This window comes from Sorex araneus, chromosome 11 (assembly GCF_027595985.1).
Source record: "Sorex araneus isolate mSorAra2 chromosome 11, mSorAra2.pri, whole genome shotgun sequence".
NCBI lineage: Eukaryota > Metazoa > Chordata > Mammalia > Eulipotyphla > Soricidae > Sorex > Sorex araneus.
The window spans coordinates 49,281,797-49,298,575 of NC_073312.1; the positions used below are offsets into that span (position 1 = coordinate 49,281,797).

Sequence of the window (16,779 nt, forward strand, 5' to 3'; positions counted from 1 at the left end):
CAATAGCACAGAGGGGAGGGCGTTTGCCTTGTACGAAGTCAAAGTCGACCTTAGTTCAATCCCCGACATCCCAGATAGTCTCCCAAGCACCACCAGGAGTGACTCCTGATCACAGAGCCAGGAGTGACCCCTGAGCATTCCTGGGTATGGCCCAGAAAAAGAAAAAAAAGAATAGACACAAGAAGACTAGTGCACACTTTGTATGCTGGGGACCTAGATTCAATCTGTGGCACCACATAATACACCAAGTTCTACCAGGACCTTCACTAGGTGTGGCCCAAAATACAAAAAGAAAAAAAAAGCATAGAAGAATGCAATAAACTGGGTTCAGTTGCCTTGCTTGCAGCTAACTCAGGTTTGATCCCTGGCATCCCTTATTGTCTTCCAGCACTGCCAGGACTAATTCCCGAGTGCAGAGCCAGAAGTAACCCCTGAGCACTGCTGGGTGTGGCCCAAAGACAAAGAGGAAACGAGAGAGATAGAGCAAGAGAGAGAGAATATATAATAAACTAAATCTCCCTACCTACAGCTAACCCTTGAATAACTAGGGAGCTAGGGTGCCAACCATCACCCAGTTGAATCCATGGCTGGGTCCATGGAGTTCAAACCCACATGATCACAGGGTCAGCTGTAATTCAAAAGGATAAACATGCAAAAACCTTTGATTTAGGGAAATAAACAGTAGGGAAAAAATCTAGAAGTATTCTTCAGATGTTCTGTAAATTTCAGCACAGTGAGCCCCAAACTAGTGAACCTACGGCAACCAGAGGCAGACAGCAGAATAACTGTCTAAACATAACAGTTGCCACTACTAGGTCATACAGGCTAAACACTGGGCACCTTGGGTGAAAGTGGGCCCGCTGATTCTCTGTCCCTACCCTTGAGCCTTCATACGCCAAATCTCACGGAGACTGTAAATAAAGTATTTCATAGATCAAGCCTTGACTATGGAACATTAGTGAGCAATAGAATGCATTGAAGTCTGCAGCAGGGTCTGGCACATGGAAGTGCTCAACAGACAAATGATGATGGCTAACAACATCCTCATCCTCATTACTAAACAATTAGTATAAGAGTTAAGGCACTTACCTTGCACACAGCCAACCCTGGTTCCAGTACCAGCACCACACGATCTCATGGTCTCCTGAACCTTCAGGTGTGACCCTGGAAGTGCCTGAACACCACCAGGGTGGTCCCAGCAGTCCCCCACACCACAGGACCTGATCAGCACTGGTTCAGGCACTTGCTTTGAACCACCAGCTGAGCTGGCCAAGAATCTCTGGGAGGAGCGCCCAGACCTCTTGAGCACCACTTGGGAGACAATTAGCATTTGCATGTCTCCTTTATTCATAAAAAGTTTCTATAAAGGGCTTTCCATTTCACCACGATCTTATAAAGAGAAAGTCAGGCTCCCAGAAGCTGGTCCTTTGCGCCAGTTCACACTGCTAGCAAATGCAGGAGTTGGGAACTGGGTCATCATCTGCGGCTCTTGCCCTTGGCCAGGCTGGAATCCCATATGACTGGCTCCAGCCCTCCTCTTTCTCCTGGTCATATTCCCAACATCCAATCCAGCCTAAATGAGTCACCGAGAATTCTGATCATCAGGGGCCAGAGCTTTAGTACAGAATGTAGGGTGCTTGCCTTGGATATGGCCTGACCCAGTTAGATCCCTGGAGCCCCATATGGTCCCCCAGGCCTGCCAGGAGTAATCCCTGAGTGCAGAGCCAGGAGTAATCCCTGAGTACTGCTGGGTGTGGCCCTAAACCAAGAAGCAAACAAACAAAAAGAATCCTGGAACCCTGAGCAAAGGAAGGCCTGCCACCTCAAAGGGACATGAGGAAAGCTTCTGGGGAAGTTTCCTCACTGCTGAGGAGACACAAAGGTGCTCTTCTTCCCTTTAGTAGAAGCCCTCAGTGTGACCCTTCAAATATCAAAGTTCTCTTGGGACCCTGAGGGGAACTGAGCTGAGCATGAAACTGGCAAGAGGCAGCAACGGAACCAAGAGAAACAGGGAGAAGCAGAACCTATACCCAGTTTGACCACTCCTAGCTTCCTGTCTTGCCTGAGTCCTCATGCCCACCTGTGAGGGGGTACACCCCCCAAAAACCCTCCCTGCTACCTGGTCTGCATGAGACACTTACCTATCCATCCCTGGGCACACCCTCGGAGCTTCTGCAAGAGCCCCGGATCTTCACAGGGCGGGGGCTATGTGGCCTTCCTAAACTCACAGAAGATCAAATTTTGTTTTCCTGAAACTCTTCCTGGTGAAAAGGATGCTGTGGCGCACACAGCTGTGCAAAGGAACGCATATGGCTGGTTCCCATCGCAGAGCTAACTATAGACATAGAGACACCACACTGAGTCCCACGGAAGTTTCTGACCCCTTTCCCATAACCCCCACCCCCGCAGATCACAACAAGGCTGTGCATCTGGAAGCCGATGGCCAGCTGCCTCTCTCTGCCCAGAGCACCAGCCCTCACGTACCCTCATAGGAGAAGGGCAAGTGGAGGGAGCAGGAAGCTGGAGAGGTTTCCTCAAAGCACAAAGTTCTCTCTTCTTTCCAGGGCAGTAATGATGATTTGGCCAAAGAAGTAGGTTACTTATGACATGGATTCTTATCATGAGCTAGTACTTCAAGTTTGGTTTCCCATCCTCCCCAATGCCCACCCCCCACCCCACAAAAAAATAAAACAGTGCAAAGATAGGGCCAGTATGTGGCTCCAGTACACATGCCTTGCATGTGCCAGGCCCTGGGATCAATCTCCAGAATCTCATGCCCTCTCTCATACCTCAATACCTCATGCCTTCTATATGGCCCCCAGCACCTCTGGGAGTTCCCTGGGAGTCCCCAGCACTGTTAAATGTACCCACAAAAAATTATTTTGGAAGGTCTGGAAATAGCTCAATGGCCAAACACCTCTCTTGCAAATGTGATGCTGTGGGTTCGATCCCCTGTGGATATGTACCGAGAGGGATGGCGTGGCTCTGCTGTTTGGGGTTTCTCGCACAGCAACAAAGTGTGGGATACCCCCATCTCTGGCACACAGCAAACTCTGTTTGTGATCTCCACAACTGAAGTGTGTGAGTGAGCACCATGGCCAGGTCTGTGAGTCTCCAGCTTCACAACAACAAAAACAGAAGACAAAGTAACCAAAAAGTTCCACAGTGCAAAATACAAGCTATTTAATTATGCTTTGGAAATTTCCTAGTAAGACCATCAAGTGCTTTATTTATCTATTTATTTTGCATGCCAGATACCAGCTGCCCTTTCCTTGTTACCACAGACTTAAATCTAAAGCACAGAGCTGTTCTCGGAGATACTAGGCAGCATCCTCCAACAAGATGCTGAGACCTAGTGACCATCGACCCCACATCTCTGCCACTCAACTTGAGATTTGTCTCTATTCCATCTTAGCCATATATTCCCCCAAGTTGCACTATCAACCTGTCTCCATTTGTGCCAAGAATCGAGGGTTATTATGAGAATTAACTATCCCTCTCACTCTCCGACTTTCCATCCTCTGCTAGGCTACAACTCCCCAACTCTTGCTGGACTTGGTTTTTACCTCCTCAAGCCCTCAGCCCCTTGCTTCTCTGTTCTCTCCCATTCAAACAACTTGTCCTTCACCTTAGACATTAAATCTCATAATCCATCACTCCTATTGTTCTCATCACTCTCCCTACTCCTTCCAAGCCAGCAATTCCCAATTCTGCAATAATCTGAACAACCAATCATTTCCCCTTGGATAAATGGAAAAGGAAGTTTCCTGGTGGAAACCTCCCAACCTCGCAGCTAAGTGGCACAACACAACTATGACTTCCAACAAATTAAGTGTCTACAACAACCTAGCTATGATATGTTGTAACTGTTTTAGATATACATTGGTTATTCAAAATCTTTGTTGGGGGGCTCAGGGGTGGGCATCAGGCCTTGAGCACAAGTAGTGCTCAAGAAGTCCAGGAACCCCACCAACAATTGAGCTGTCCCCCTTATTTCCAACAGTAGAAATCACTGGAATTTTGCATCCTGGCTCTGCCTCTGAGCAATTGTACAGGCAAGTAAAGCCCTCCGTGTTTTACTCATCTCATCTGTAAAACCAGTGAGTCTCAGGTTGCAGAGATGGCTCAATGGACTGGAGTGCATGTTTTTGGTTTACGTTCAATCCACAGCATTGCAAGCTCCCTTGAGACAGAGAGGCGGTACAGAGGTCGAGATGCTTGTTCTGCATGTAGTTCAATCCCTGGCACCACATATGGTCCTCTAAGCATCACCCAAAGTGATCCCTGAGCACGGAACCAGGAGTAGTCCCTGAGCACTTCTGGACATGATAAGAAAGAAATTCTATCTTTCTTATATGAAAATCTCATCATTTCAAAATCTATTTGCTATAATAAAACAGAAGGAGAAATATCCAGAGACAGAATTGGGCATTAAGAGTGACAACTCAGCCAGAGCAATAATACAACAGGTAGGATGCCAGCCTGAACCATGGCCTACCTGATTTGATCCCTGGTACCCAGATGGTTAGAGGCCAGAGAGATAGTCCAGTGGTTAGGGTGTTTGCCTTGCACATGACTGACCCAGGTTCGATCCCTGGCAACCCTGATGGTCCCCTGAGGCTGCCAAGAGTTAAGCTCTGAATACCACTGAGTATGGCCCCAAAAGATCCCACCCCCACCCCAAACCAAACCCCAATATAAACCTCCCCCAGAAACAATACCCTTAATCTTCCCAAAAAGAAAGGAGTGGAAGTAGATTGTGATTCCCGAGCCCACTTTTTCTAGGTTTGCCTCCACCTGCTCTCCTCTACAACACCCCCAGAGACAACACACAGAATGCAGGTTTCCCTGCCCTAAGTGAACCTGACATTCATATGCTAAGGCTTCCTGTCTGTTCTGCCAACTTCTGTCATTAATGAGCTCCTTTCCCAAAAATAAATATAAAATAATAAATACCTTTATGAATAGGGCTGGAGTGATAGCACAATGGGTAGGGTGTTTGCCTTGCACATGGCCGACCTGGGTTCAATTCCTCCGTCCCTCTCAGTGAGCCCGGCAAGCTACCGAGAGTATCTCGCCGCACGGCAGAGCCTGGCAAACTACCCATGGTGTATTTGATATGCCAAAAACAGTAACAAGTCTCACAATGGAGACATTACTGGTACCCGCTGGAGCAAATTATGAACAACGGGATGACAGTGATAGAGTGATACCCCAGGTGGTACCTGAGCGCCACCAGGAGTGATCCTAGAGTGCAGAGCCAGGAGTAAGCCCTAAGCACTGCTGGGTGTGGCCCCAAAACAAAAAAGAGATTGATGATTCAATTACCTGAAGGAAATGAATAATTAACAAGAAATACCTGTAAGTTACTGTGAAGAAAACAGATTGTTATAACCAGACGGACTAAACATACCTACATGATGCCATAATCACCAGGAATAAAACATGGAAAATGTGCTATTAATTATTGGTTAGCTTTTGCTGATTAAGTTATTTTGATACTGCATAATCATAAATTCAGTAGCTCTCCCACAGGAAAAATCAGTGGAAATTCACTCAACCACTGGGAAAGTTTTCCACACAGTGAGTGGTCACTGTGTAGGGGGTGGACATCCTGTCAGAGGGCTGAGATATCATATGCCAGGCCATGGGACATGATGGTACAGACACACATGCTTCTCATCAGTTGCCTGGGGCCAGTCTGCCTGTATTGTTTGGTTCCCATGAATGGTGTTATAAATAAATAGTCAAATGAGCCTTGATAGGAAAAAGATTCCCCACTCCTGCTATATAATCTTTCAGAGCTTCATAAAAAAGCAATGATGTCTATAGAGATCTTAAGGTTAGACAAACTCTTCCACAGCTCTAAATACTTCCCAAGGAGCTGCTCAAGTATGTCCCCTATTCTCTCCATCCCTTTTCTCCAATACCCCTTCCCTTTAATCCCCCAAGTTCTATGTAACTCTTGTGGAGGATATAACTGTATTTCATTGATCACACAATGTCCTTTATTCTACACCAGGAAGGTTATGAACCACATTAATTGCAGATTTGTGTCTGCATCTCCTCAGCCACCAGCTCAGGAAATGAGATGCTCAAAACAATCTTCACATAACTCTCTAACAAGGAATGGAAGTTCAAAAAATTTTTTATTAGGCAAATAATAAAGGAACCAACTGATTTGAATATCAATGGTGTGTGACCTCTTACCTGGACTCCACAACTCACCCCATGCAGCAGTGTGCAGTAAGAAGAGGAGGGAGAGTATCTGATGGGGCTAATAGTGGCAAGTAAAGAAAAATCAAAGACTCGGGGCACCTTGCAGCCACAGACTGTGACTCAATAGGGCATTGCTAGATAATGACACTTCCCTGTATCCTTTGATGTAGAATAAATTAGGAACAGAGAGGGAGAGAAAGTCTTTGTACTCAAAACTCCAGACATAATCAAGTGTGAATTTGGTTTTTCTCAATTAACTTATTGCATCATTGTAATGGATGAGCTTTTAGATATACTAGACACACACTCAGAATGAAACAGCTTCCACACTGGCCATTTTTAAAACATCACAACTGATTAGCTAAGAAATATACAAACAATCCCAAAAGCTGTACCAAATATTTTGGCGGTTTTTTTTTTCTTAGCTGTATACAGCTGAAAAACTGCCAAGTTCATTTTGATAAATCTTTGTTAAAAACAATAAACATGCTTGAGCTTGCAAATCATTTTTGTTTTGTCTTGTTTTCAAGAAAAAGCATTTCAGAGGATTAGGAAATCTATAAAAGTGGAACATCCAATTAAAAAGAACAACCCCTGGGGCCAGAGCAATAGGACAGCAGGTAGGGCATTTGCCTTGCATGCGGCTGACCCAGGTTCAATCCCCAACATCCCATATGGTCCCCCAAGCACCACCAAGAGTAATTCCTGAGTGCAAAGCCAGGAGTGACCTGAGAATCACTGGAATGATCCAAAAAGCAAAACAGAAAAGAACAACTCCCTGTGGTAGCAGATTTACCAAGAAGTCACAACACCATGCTGCTTAGGCTTAGGGAGGGGCTGGGGGAAGGGGATGGGACAAAGGTAAAGTGACAAGAATCTAAAGAAAACAAGTCTTCCAAAGAGGAGGAGATAGTACAGGGTTAAGGTTCTAATCTTGCATGAGGCTGTCCTTGGTTTGATCCCTGGCACTGCCCACATGATCTCCCAAGCATAGGTGGGGTCCTAAAATTGGAGAGGGAAAGCTATCTAAGGGCCAGAGAGAAAGTACAGGGGTTAAACTGTTTCTTTTGCACCCTGTCTCCCCTGATTCAATCTCCGTCAGTCATCATATGGTCATCAGAGCATGGCCAGGGGTCACTCTGAGCACAGAGGCAGGAATAGCCTCTGAGCACTGCCCACTGGGTTCTCCTCCACCCAAAAGGAATAGTTTACATGTGAATACAATTGCAATCTGCAACATGAACATGGGACAAGTGATTCTACTGAGAAAATGCATCATCCCAGGCTTCACTGAGTGCTGAGTTTAGTATCACCAACCACTATGATGTCCTTATACTAAAGGAGCCACACTTTCAGGAATTCCCAACAAACATTTGTAAAATAAGCAAAGACAGGACTAGCTCTTTTGGAGCAAGTGAACATCAGTTCATAAAAGCCAAAGTCATTTCATCTGAACTTCTTTATTTTCAATAGTCAGAAAATCATCAGGATCTCAGGCTTGGAAGACAAGCTCTCAGATCCACGGATCCACACCTAGGAGTCCTGGAAAGATGGGCCTTCAAAAACTCACATACCAACTAATTTATCTCAGTACTATTATAATAATAATTAGGAAAATGAGTGATGGTCAAGATCAAATAGCATAGGGTGCCCTCTAATACTTTTGAAAAATAAATAAACGTTATCAGCTCTGTTATAGATCAAGATGATGAGAGCGCACACACACACAATCACCAGGACAGCAATACAGAACTGAGGTTAAGGAGCTTGTCCTGCAAGTGGCTGACCCTGATTTGGTCTCCAGCACCACATATGGTTTTTAAGTCCCGCCAGAAGTGATCCCTGAGTTCAGAGCCAGAAGTAAGCCTCAGAACCGCCTGATATGGCCCAACCCTTAACCCAAGAAATAATTACCAAATGAATCACTTTTGGGATGAAAGAGAGAGGAAAGTCATTTGATTTGGGTTTGATGTCCCACATCACATGGTCCTCTGAGCACCACCAGGAGTAGCAGTGGAGGTTCCCAGTGCTGCTGGGGTGCCCTGGGCATCGTCAGAAGGAGATCCTGAGCAGCTCCACATCCCTTAGCCTCTGCACTGAATCACCAGCTGGGTGGCCAACAATTGCCTGTGGGAACCCCTGGCCTCTTGAGCACTCTTGGGAGCACGCCAAGGCCCCCTCGTCCCCCCAAAAGGAGAATTAACCACTTTCTCAAGATGGTTTCAGCATCTAACTCAGAGAACGGAGCTCTAACCAGTGTTTATCTCAGGGAGCTAAAAACCAGAAGGGATTCTACCATACTCCTCTATGTTTTGACGACTTTTCTGCTTCATCAAGTTTCACTCACACTTATCTTGTATTATCTTTTCATAAGAATGTAAACTATTAATCAAAAGCAAAGGTTGGTGCTTTTAAAAAATGTTCAACAAGGTGCTTTGACACAACCAATTAATGTCTCAGCTGTTTTGAAATTCCACTATCTTTTTCTTTTTAACAAGTAGATTAATCATGGAAAACAAGAACCAGAAAATTATACAGTAAGGTGATCCTAGATCCATCTTTCTATTCTAAGATGCTGGAAAGCAATTAGCCTTCCAAATCGATGTCAATATGTGAAGGTGTGGATTCAGTATTGACTCCATCACCACCAATAGTCCCAGACTAGTCAATCCTTGTCAAATGGAAATCTAAGCTTCCCAGATTGGAAAATGAAGGATTTAAATAGGTGATTTCTACAGCCCCTTTCAATACCTAAGATTCTGTGACCTATTTTTTAGTTTGGGGGGTACACCTGGCGATGCTCAGGGGTTTCTTCTGGGCATCAGGAATTACCTCTGCAGGTGTTTGGGGACCTTATGGGATGCCAGGGATTAAACCTGGTCAGCCATTTACAAGGCAAGCTCCCTCCCACTATATTATCACTCTAGCCCACCATCTTTATATTTTATTTCTTCAACACACAAGCCTTAGGAACCATGGTATATTTGTTGGCGACCAATACTCTGATGACGTCTAGCACTTACAGAGGGAGTGGAAGGGACAATAAACCAAATAGAGGCAAACAGCAAAGTGAAAAATCAGCCATATATGCCTCCAGTGAAGAGTGTGTTCTGAGCTTGCACCTGGCCTGAAAATTTTGCTCGTGGCCTAAACCAGCAGAGCCACTTCTAGTTCTCAGCGTAGGGGCAGATAAGGTGCACCCTTCCCAGTCTGGAAGGCTCCCATTTGACCCAACATTTAGCACTGGTAAGAAGTTCTAAGAGGTTGCTGGGGCTGGGGATAGGAGCAGGAGCTGGGGATTGACCACAGAGCCAGAGGAATCCTCTTGAAATGAAGCCTTGCTTTGCTGCTGGGAACTCTCTGTTCAGTCCCACACACGTCCCACCGCCCACACTCCAGGAATCTCTTCTCCTCCCTAAACCACGTATGGAACCCTGCCATTGGCACTACTGTAAATCACAGTGCCTAAAGTTAAAAAAAAAAATTAAACTAGGTTGACACTGCAATTTGTTAAATCACATTGGGTGGCTGGGCACTCTGGTGGAGGGTATGATGTTGGAAAGTGGCATGCACGAAACCCTATCATTTATAGAATTGTAATTTACGGTGCCATAGTAATTATAAAAATATTAAGCCACAGCTAAGTGTGAGCCACTTAGTCAACGAGAAGAAAGAAAGAAAGAAAGAAAGAAAGAAAGAAAGAAAGAAAGAAAGAAAGAAAGAAAGAAAGAAAGAAAGAAAGAAAGAAAGAAAGAAAGAAAGAAAGGAAGAAAGGAAGAAAGAAAGAAATCAAGTTGCATGCACGGGAGGTTTGGAAACCAGGACCGTCTTTAGCTCGCCACACACTGGAGAAATACATAGTATTACCTGAGCAGAGGGCTTGGGGGAAAAATGAAAAGCAACAGTTTAAACCATCGGAAAGAAACGCGGTGACTACTGCAGCCAGACGACCGCATTCGGAAACCAGGAGAGATGGAAACCAACGTCGGTCACCTGCTCAGAAACCACGCGTGTCTCGCACCAAACAACAGGTGTGGCGGCGCGACATCCGCCGAGCGCCCCTGGCCCCGGAGCCCGCAACCCCGCCGCCGATGCGGGGGTCACCTGGGCCTCCGCGCCCCCACACCCCACCTGTCCAGGGGGTAAAGGCCAAGGGGGCTCCGGGACCCTGGGAAGCTGGAGCCACCCGCGGGGTACGGCGCAGCGGAACGGGGTTCCGGCGCTCGGGAGCCCGGCGGGACGCACGAACCCCCTTTCCAGCCGACCCCCTGCCACGCGCGGTTCCACCCGGCCCCGCCGTCTCCTCACCTCGGGGGAACCGCTGCAGCCGGGGCGGCGGCTCGTGGACATCCCCCCCGGGGCGCACCGCGGAGGGACCGAGGGGTGGCCCCGTCCCGGGCCGCAGGCGCCGCGGTCCGCGCGTCCGTGGGGCGGGGAGCGGGCGCGGAGGAGGCGCCGGCGAGGCTGGGGTCCGGGGGCCCCGCGCGCCCCGCTGGAGGAGGGGAGTGGTCGTGGGTCGCCCCGTGAAATATACCGACCGGTTCAGCCGCGCCAGCTCCACCGCGGACCGCGCGGGGCGCGCCGAGGGGCTTCCTCCGGGATCCGCTGTGCGCGCCGCGGCTCGGCGAGGGGTGAGGGGCGCGCGGGAGCGGGGCCGCCTCCGGGTTATGTAACGGCTCGGCCGCGTGTGTCCAGGCCAGCGCGCCCGGACCGCCCGACCCTTCGCGGCCACAGCAGTGAGCAGCCCAGACCCGGACGCGCGGCCCGAGGGGGCCCCGTGCTCTCCTAATAAAACTTTTCCCTGCCGGGCCAGAGAGCGGGATCTGCGGGAGAGCCGGGATCCCCTTAGGTGTCGGTGGCTGCCATCTGGACGCTGCCGCCCAGCCCTCCCGTGTCACAGCGCTGGGAACGCAGGCCCCGAGGTGTTATTTAAAAAGCTCGTCCTTAGGAATCTGATGGGCTTTTGGAGTCAACTCTTCTAAAAGAGTTCATGACCGTGAGCCGATTCTTTAAATCAAAGCTTGTATCTTTACCTGTAAAATGGGAACAGTGTCCCCTCCCTTTGCTGGCTGCTGACCGAATGAACGGCCGTGCAGGGGTCCGGGGCGTATCGCTGGCCCAGAAAGCTTTTCTAAGGTTCGCCTACCGTTTGTCCCAAACTAACCGATGTTTATGACCTCTCGGAAGAAGGAGCTGCCTGCAGGTACCTTCCTCTAAATTCCTCTCCAGCTCAGAAGCAAGGGCTCAAGGTCTGCTTCCAACTTCATGGGGTCAACGCCCTCCCAACTCGGCAGGTTTGGCAACGCCTGGGAGGTGACTTGACGTGCCGTATATCTGGCCCAACCCCAGAGCCTCTTAGTCTTTTTTTTTTTTAATTTTTTATTAATGAATCACTATGAGGTACAATTACAAACTTATGAACTTTCATGTTTGCATTTCATTTATATCCCTCCACCAATGCCCATTCTCCTCAATCAATGTTCCCAGTATCCCTCCCACCACCCCCACCCCAACCCCCACCACCCCACCCTGCCTCTGTGGCAGGGCATTGCCTTTTGTTCTCTCTCCTGTTGGATGTTGTAGTTTGCAATAGAGGTATTTATTGAGTGGCCATCATGTTCGGTCTATAGTCTACTTTTGGCACGCAGCTTTCAACCTGAGTGGGTCCTCCCAACAGTCTCTACTAGGTGTTCCCTTCTGATTACGCAGGTGCTGGCTCTCTGAGGTTTCTCTGAGGTTGTGCCGGTGCTGGCTCTCTGAGGAGAGCCTCTTAGTCTTAATGCGCTTTTTGACAAGAATCCCTAAACAGTTTGGGCGGTTCTCCATAAAGTTTTCAAATCAAAAAGTTCCACACTGGAAAATTTGAGAGGAGGCCAGGAAGTCACAGTATAGTAGAGCATTATGGTCTCACAGAATACCACCCAGCTTGTTTAACTGAGTGGCAGGTCACATTTTTTAAAAAAATTTCAGGGGCTGGAGCAATAGCACAGCAGGTAGGGTGTTTGCCTTGCACGCGGCCAACCTGGTTCAATTCCCAGCATCCCATATGTCCTCTGAGCACCACCAGGAGTAATTCCTGAGTGCAAAGCCAGGTGACCCAAAAAGCAAAATAATAATAATAATAATAATAATAAAATTTTAAAACTTTTTAACTTTTAAAAACTTTAAAATAAAGTTCTTTATGATTCATTACCAGTAACTATTTCATTTGTACAGTACATACCTCTAAATCCCCCAGCTGAATAAAAATTTCTTCAGGAAAAATAAAGGGGGAGGGTTCCCAAGTGGGCAACGTCTCAGAAGTCCTGATTTAATAGACTTGTAATGTTCTTACTCTTTTCACCCTCTGGTAAGCTTGTCTCTCCCCATCCCCCTGCTTCCTGCCCTTAAACTATAAATCTGACTTTAAGCTCTATTTTCACTCGCAAAAAAACTCTGGATTGCATCTAAGTAATGATTAGTGAACCTGTGTCTGAAACACAGGAAATAGCAAAAACAGCTCGTCAGAGAATTCATTAGCATTGAGAATGGACTTAGCACTGCAGAAGCAAGGCTGAGCTCAGAGCTCTCATCTGTGAAGGTCTTTAAGTTAAAGACATGAACACTTTGGTGGTTCAGAGAAGTTAGCTCATTTGCATGGGATACAAATTAGTCCAATGAACCTTTTAAATAGCATCAGGACAAATACTTCTTTGATAATATTTTGGAAAATAGAAATTTCACAAGCTTCCTTTCCTCAAAGTCTCCACTTACTTACAGGGACCCTAGAAAAGTTCAGGGCTGATGAAATCTTTCATTAAACTATGTGTACTTATTCATTTGTTTTTGATCCTTAATGTTCAGATTTTTGTTTTCCCTCTCCTATGGTAGAGTGAAGTTATCTTTTGAGAGTTGAGTAATTGTGACTTGTTGAAGATGATAATGAAATGTGAGCTAATACCGGATGCAGAAAGATCATTTTCTTCTGCCTTCATTGTAGCTGTCGAACAAGCTCATGCAATGGGCGTACAGTATGGTGGTGGAGTAGGGGAATGGAAGAGAGTAGAGGGCTGAGGAGCTGGGAGTCCTTCTCTTACCCTAAAACCCACCTGGAGAGAAAACGAAAGCAAAGCATTTCTCCTAAACCATGCCATTAACATTTTATTAAAACTGTTAATTTTATTTTGTATATATATATGTATATTTTGCTTTTTGGGTCACACCTGGCGATGCACAGGGGTTACTCCTGGCTCATGCACTCAGCAATTACCCCTGGCGGTGCTCAGGGGACCATATGAGATGCTGGGAATCGAACCTAGGTTGACTGCGTGCAAGGCAAATGCCCTACATGCTGTGCTATTGCTCCAGCCCCATATATATATATATTTTAACTAGTTGCAATGATCACAATTAAAGTGTTCATATTTAAGGCTAGAAGTTGTCATATTGAACAAAATAAGACATTTCCTTGATTACCAAAAGTTCTCTTGGACAGAGGTGCTTAGAAACCTTAGGACTCAGTTAAGGAAGGAAGTTCAGATGGTCCTCCTTTTCCGGATCTTTGGTATAGCACTACTGGTTCTAAAGGGGATGGAGAGATTATCATTAAAAGGAGACCATTGGGGAAAAAAAAGAGACGATTGAGTCTAGTGAGTCAAATGAGATCACCCATAGAATATGTTTAATACAATGCATGTGAATTATAAACTCCTAAACGATTTTAGCCAGTATAAGTATAAATAGTCATTTTACATTTGAAAAGTTGGGGAGACATGGCATGAGAATGTCTTTTAGTTCAACTCTCTTTGACTGATGAGGTTAGCGGCTACTCTGCGCAATCAACTCCCATTAGAGAGAGCAATGCCCCAATTCCTCCCCTCCCCTCTTCCTTCCCTTGCGGGGCTGGCACTATCTTTACTACTCTGCTGGGAAGCACAGCATTCTTGGTCAAGTTCCAATTTATATCCAGCAAAAAAAAAAGGGGGGGTTGTGTATAAACTCAAATCATATTGCACTGTGGTTCAGGGGGATCAACTTTCCGATGAGATTCTCAGAAGCATGTCACCTTAGGGAACATCCATTATGGAAGAAATTGTTCCTGTTATTTAGTCAAACAAGGATGTGTGGACTCAGCAGAGAGAAATCAAAACACTGGCTCCAGGTAAGAATTAGTTGGGCAAGGAGAGAAAGAGAGAGAGAGAGAGAGAGAGAGAGAGAGAGAAGAAAAGCACCTGCCATAGAGCTAGGCAGGGGGTAGGGGGTGGTGGATGATGGGAGGGAACCTGGAGACACTGGTACTGGGAAATGGACACTGGTGGAGGGATGGGTGTTGGAACACTATGACTGAAATCCAATCATAAACAGCTTTGTATGGTTCTATCTCACAGTGATTGAATAAAAAACTTAAAAAGGAAAAAAGAAATAGTTGAGCTGTGCACAGACTGGAAGCTCCCAGAAGGGGAAGTTGAAGATGAATCTTGGGGCTTTTGCCTAAACAGAATATAAAAGCTTATTTATATAGTGATAAGGATTTTAAGGATAACCACAAATACCATTAAAATATGCAAATATTTTGGGTTGTCATTTATATAGATTAGACATGAAAAATATGTGGAATTTACGTGAACAATACCTGGAAAGAGGGTAGTTCTTTCCAGGTATTATAAGAAATCCTGTGTTTATTATACATGAAGAAACACAGGATTCTGATTTTTTCTTTTTTTAACTTGAGAAATGGAGGATGGATTGGCTAGGGAGGTAGTACAGCAGGGAGGTCAGTACCTTCCCAACACTGTTTCCCTGTTTTGTCTTTACAGGCATAGTTCCTATTTACCCTGTCTATTTTGTCCAAATCCAATTAGAATTAAGTTACTTAATTCCCACAGTGCAAAGGCTGGTGTACTCTGCTCTCTCTTCCCTGAACAGCAAAAGGAAGGTGAGAGCTTCGTGACGGTTATTGAATTCTGTGAGGCCCCATGCTTCATAGGTTTTGGTGTGTACTTCAGAGGGTTCTCATCTGCCTGGTTTCCAACTAAAGCATGGTGGCTCCAACTATTGTACAAGCAGAAGAGAGCTCTGAAGTGGGAAACAGGTCTCTGATGCTGGGGCTGACTGATGGTCAGAATAGCTAATAGCTACGGCTCACTCCAACTCTATTCCCATCCCCTTTGCAATAAAACTTTGTAGCTCGTTCATCAAGACCGCTGACCTGTTTTCCCCAGCAGTTGAATGGGCTTCTTCAAGTGATCAGTTTAGTAAACAAGAGGCATGTCATGGGTCAATTTGAGTCTAGATCTGAAGAGGCCATGGCCCAATCTGGCTCCCTCTCAGAACCCTCGATCGCAGGAAGAACAGATCCGGGCTAGCCTGCTGTTGGCTCAGTAACCCCCAAGTCCATCAGGAGAGTTGGGCCAAGATCAGCAAGGCAGGAAGTGACTGTGTTTTGTCTTACAGTGAAGATACAAACATGGAGTTCAATTGCAACTGAAGAGTGTTCTACATAACTACTTAGCCTCTACATGCCATCCTCCCTTACTCTTCATTTGGGTTTTACTTTCAAGTAAGCAACTTTTCCATGTTTTCTTATGGTGTTCCAGTTTTGGTTAGAATCTAAAAGTATTACATTGAATGAAAAAGCAATGAAATTTATGGGGAGGAGAAGGGATCATAAAATAACTTGCTGCCTTTATTATATATGATGAAGGTCTTGTGAATCCTTGACAACAGGAGCTTTCTAAAGCCCCTCTTTGCTGCTATCTAAATGGACAACTTCCTTTCCTAATAAAGATGCAACCAACCCTTCTCCTTTTGTTATTCACTTTACTATGTAGTGGAAGTAGCATGTATTGCCAGAATACACAAATTTCTTTTGGAAACTTAAAATATATTTCATTTCTTACTGTGGGGGAAGTAGGAAAATTATATTACACAACTCCTGTCTCAAACTTTATTATTATTATTATTATTATTATTATTTTGCTTTTTGGGTCACACTGGGCGATGCACAGGAGTTACTACTGGCTCATGCACTCAGGAAGTGCTCCTGGCAGTGCTCAGGGGACCATATGGGGTGCTGGGAATCAAACCCAGGTCTGCTGTGTGCAAGGAAAATGCCCTACCCACTGTGATATCACTCCAGCCCCTCCAGTCACAAACTTTAGTATTTTCCAAGCAGAGTTGCCCTCATGTGAGGGAGGTGGTCTGGTTTGTCTAGTGATTGTTATTTAGTGTGTTGAACCACTATTTTGTGTCACTAATCATTGACAATGGTTCAAGAAAGAACTTTTGGAAATGTTGTGCTCTGTATAACAGAATAAAATGAAACAGAATTACATTTTCAGAAATCATTTCCCACGGCTTTATAAATAATTGCATACTCAGCTTTTAAGACACAGGTGAATTTACTACTTTGTGAAGTCTATTAATACTTCCCTTTCATCTTAAATAAAATATGTGCATGATGCCCATTTTTCTGCATTGTGATACACTTGTCTCAAGATGCCTGGAAATGTTTAAAATGGGACATTTCCTAGAATTTGTATTTTACCATAGATCAATTTTATGAACATCTCTTCTTAGCTT

General features: G+C 45.6%; 1 protein-coding gene across 1 annotated transcript in view; it reads right to left on the reverse strand.

Annotated features, from left to right (window-relative positions):
- SLC16A12 (solute carrier family 16 member 12) overlaps positions 1–10,828 on the reverse strand; it is an 84,640-nt gene extending 73,812 nt beyond the window's left edge. Inside the window, 1 exon segment of the mRNA XM_004607608.3 lies at positions 10,528–10,828. The gene's annotated coding sequence lies outside the window, so the exon portion shown is untranslated.
- Positions 10,829–16,779: the final 5,951 nt, after the last annotated feature.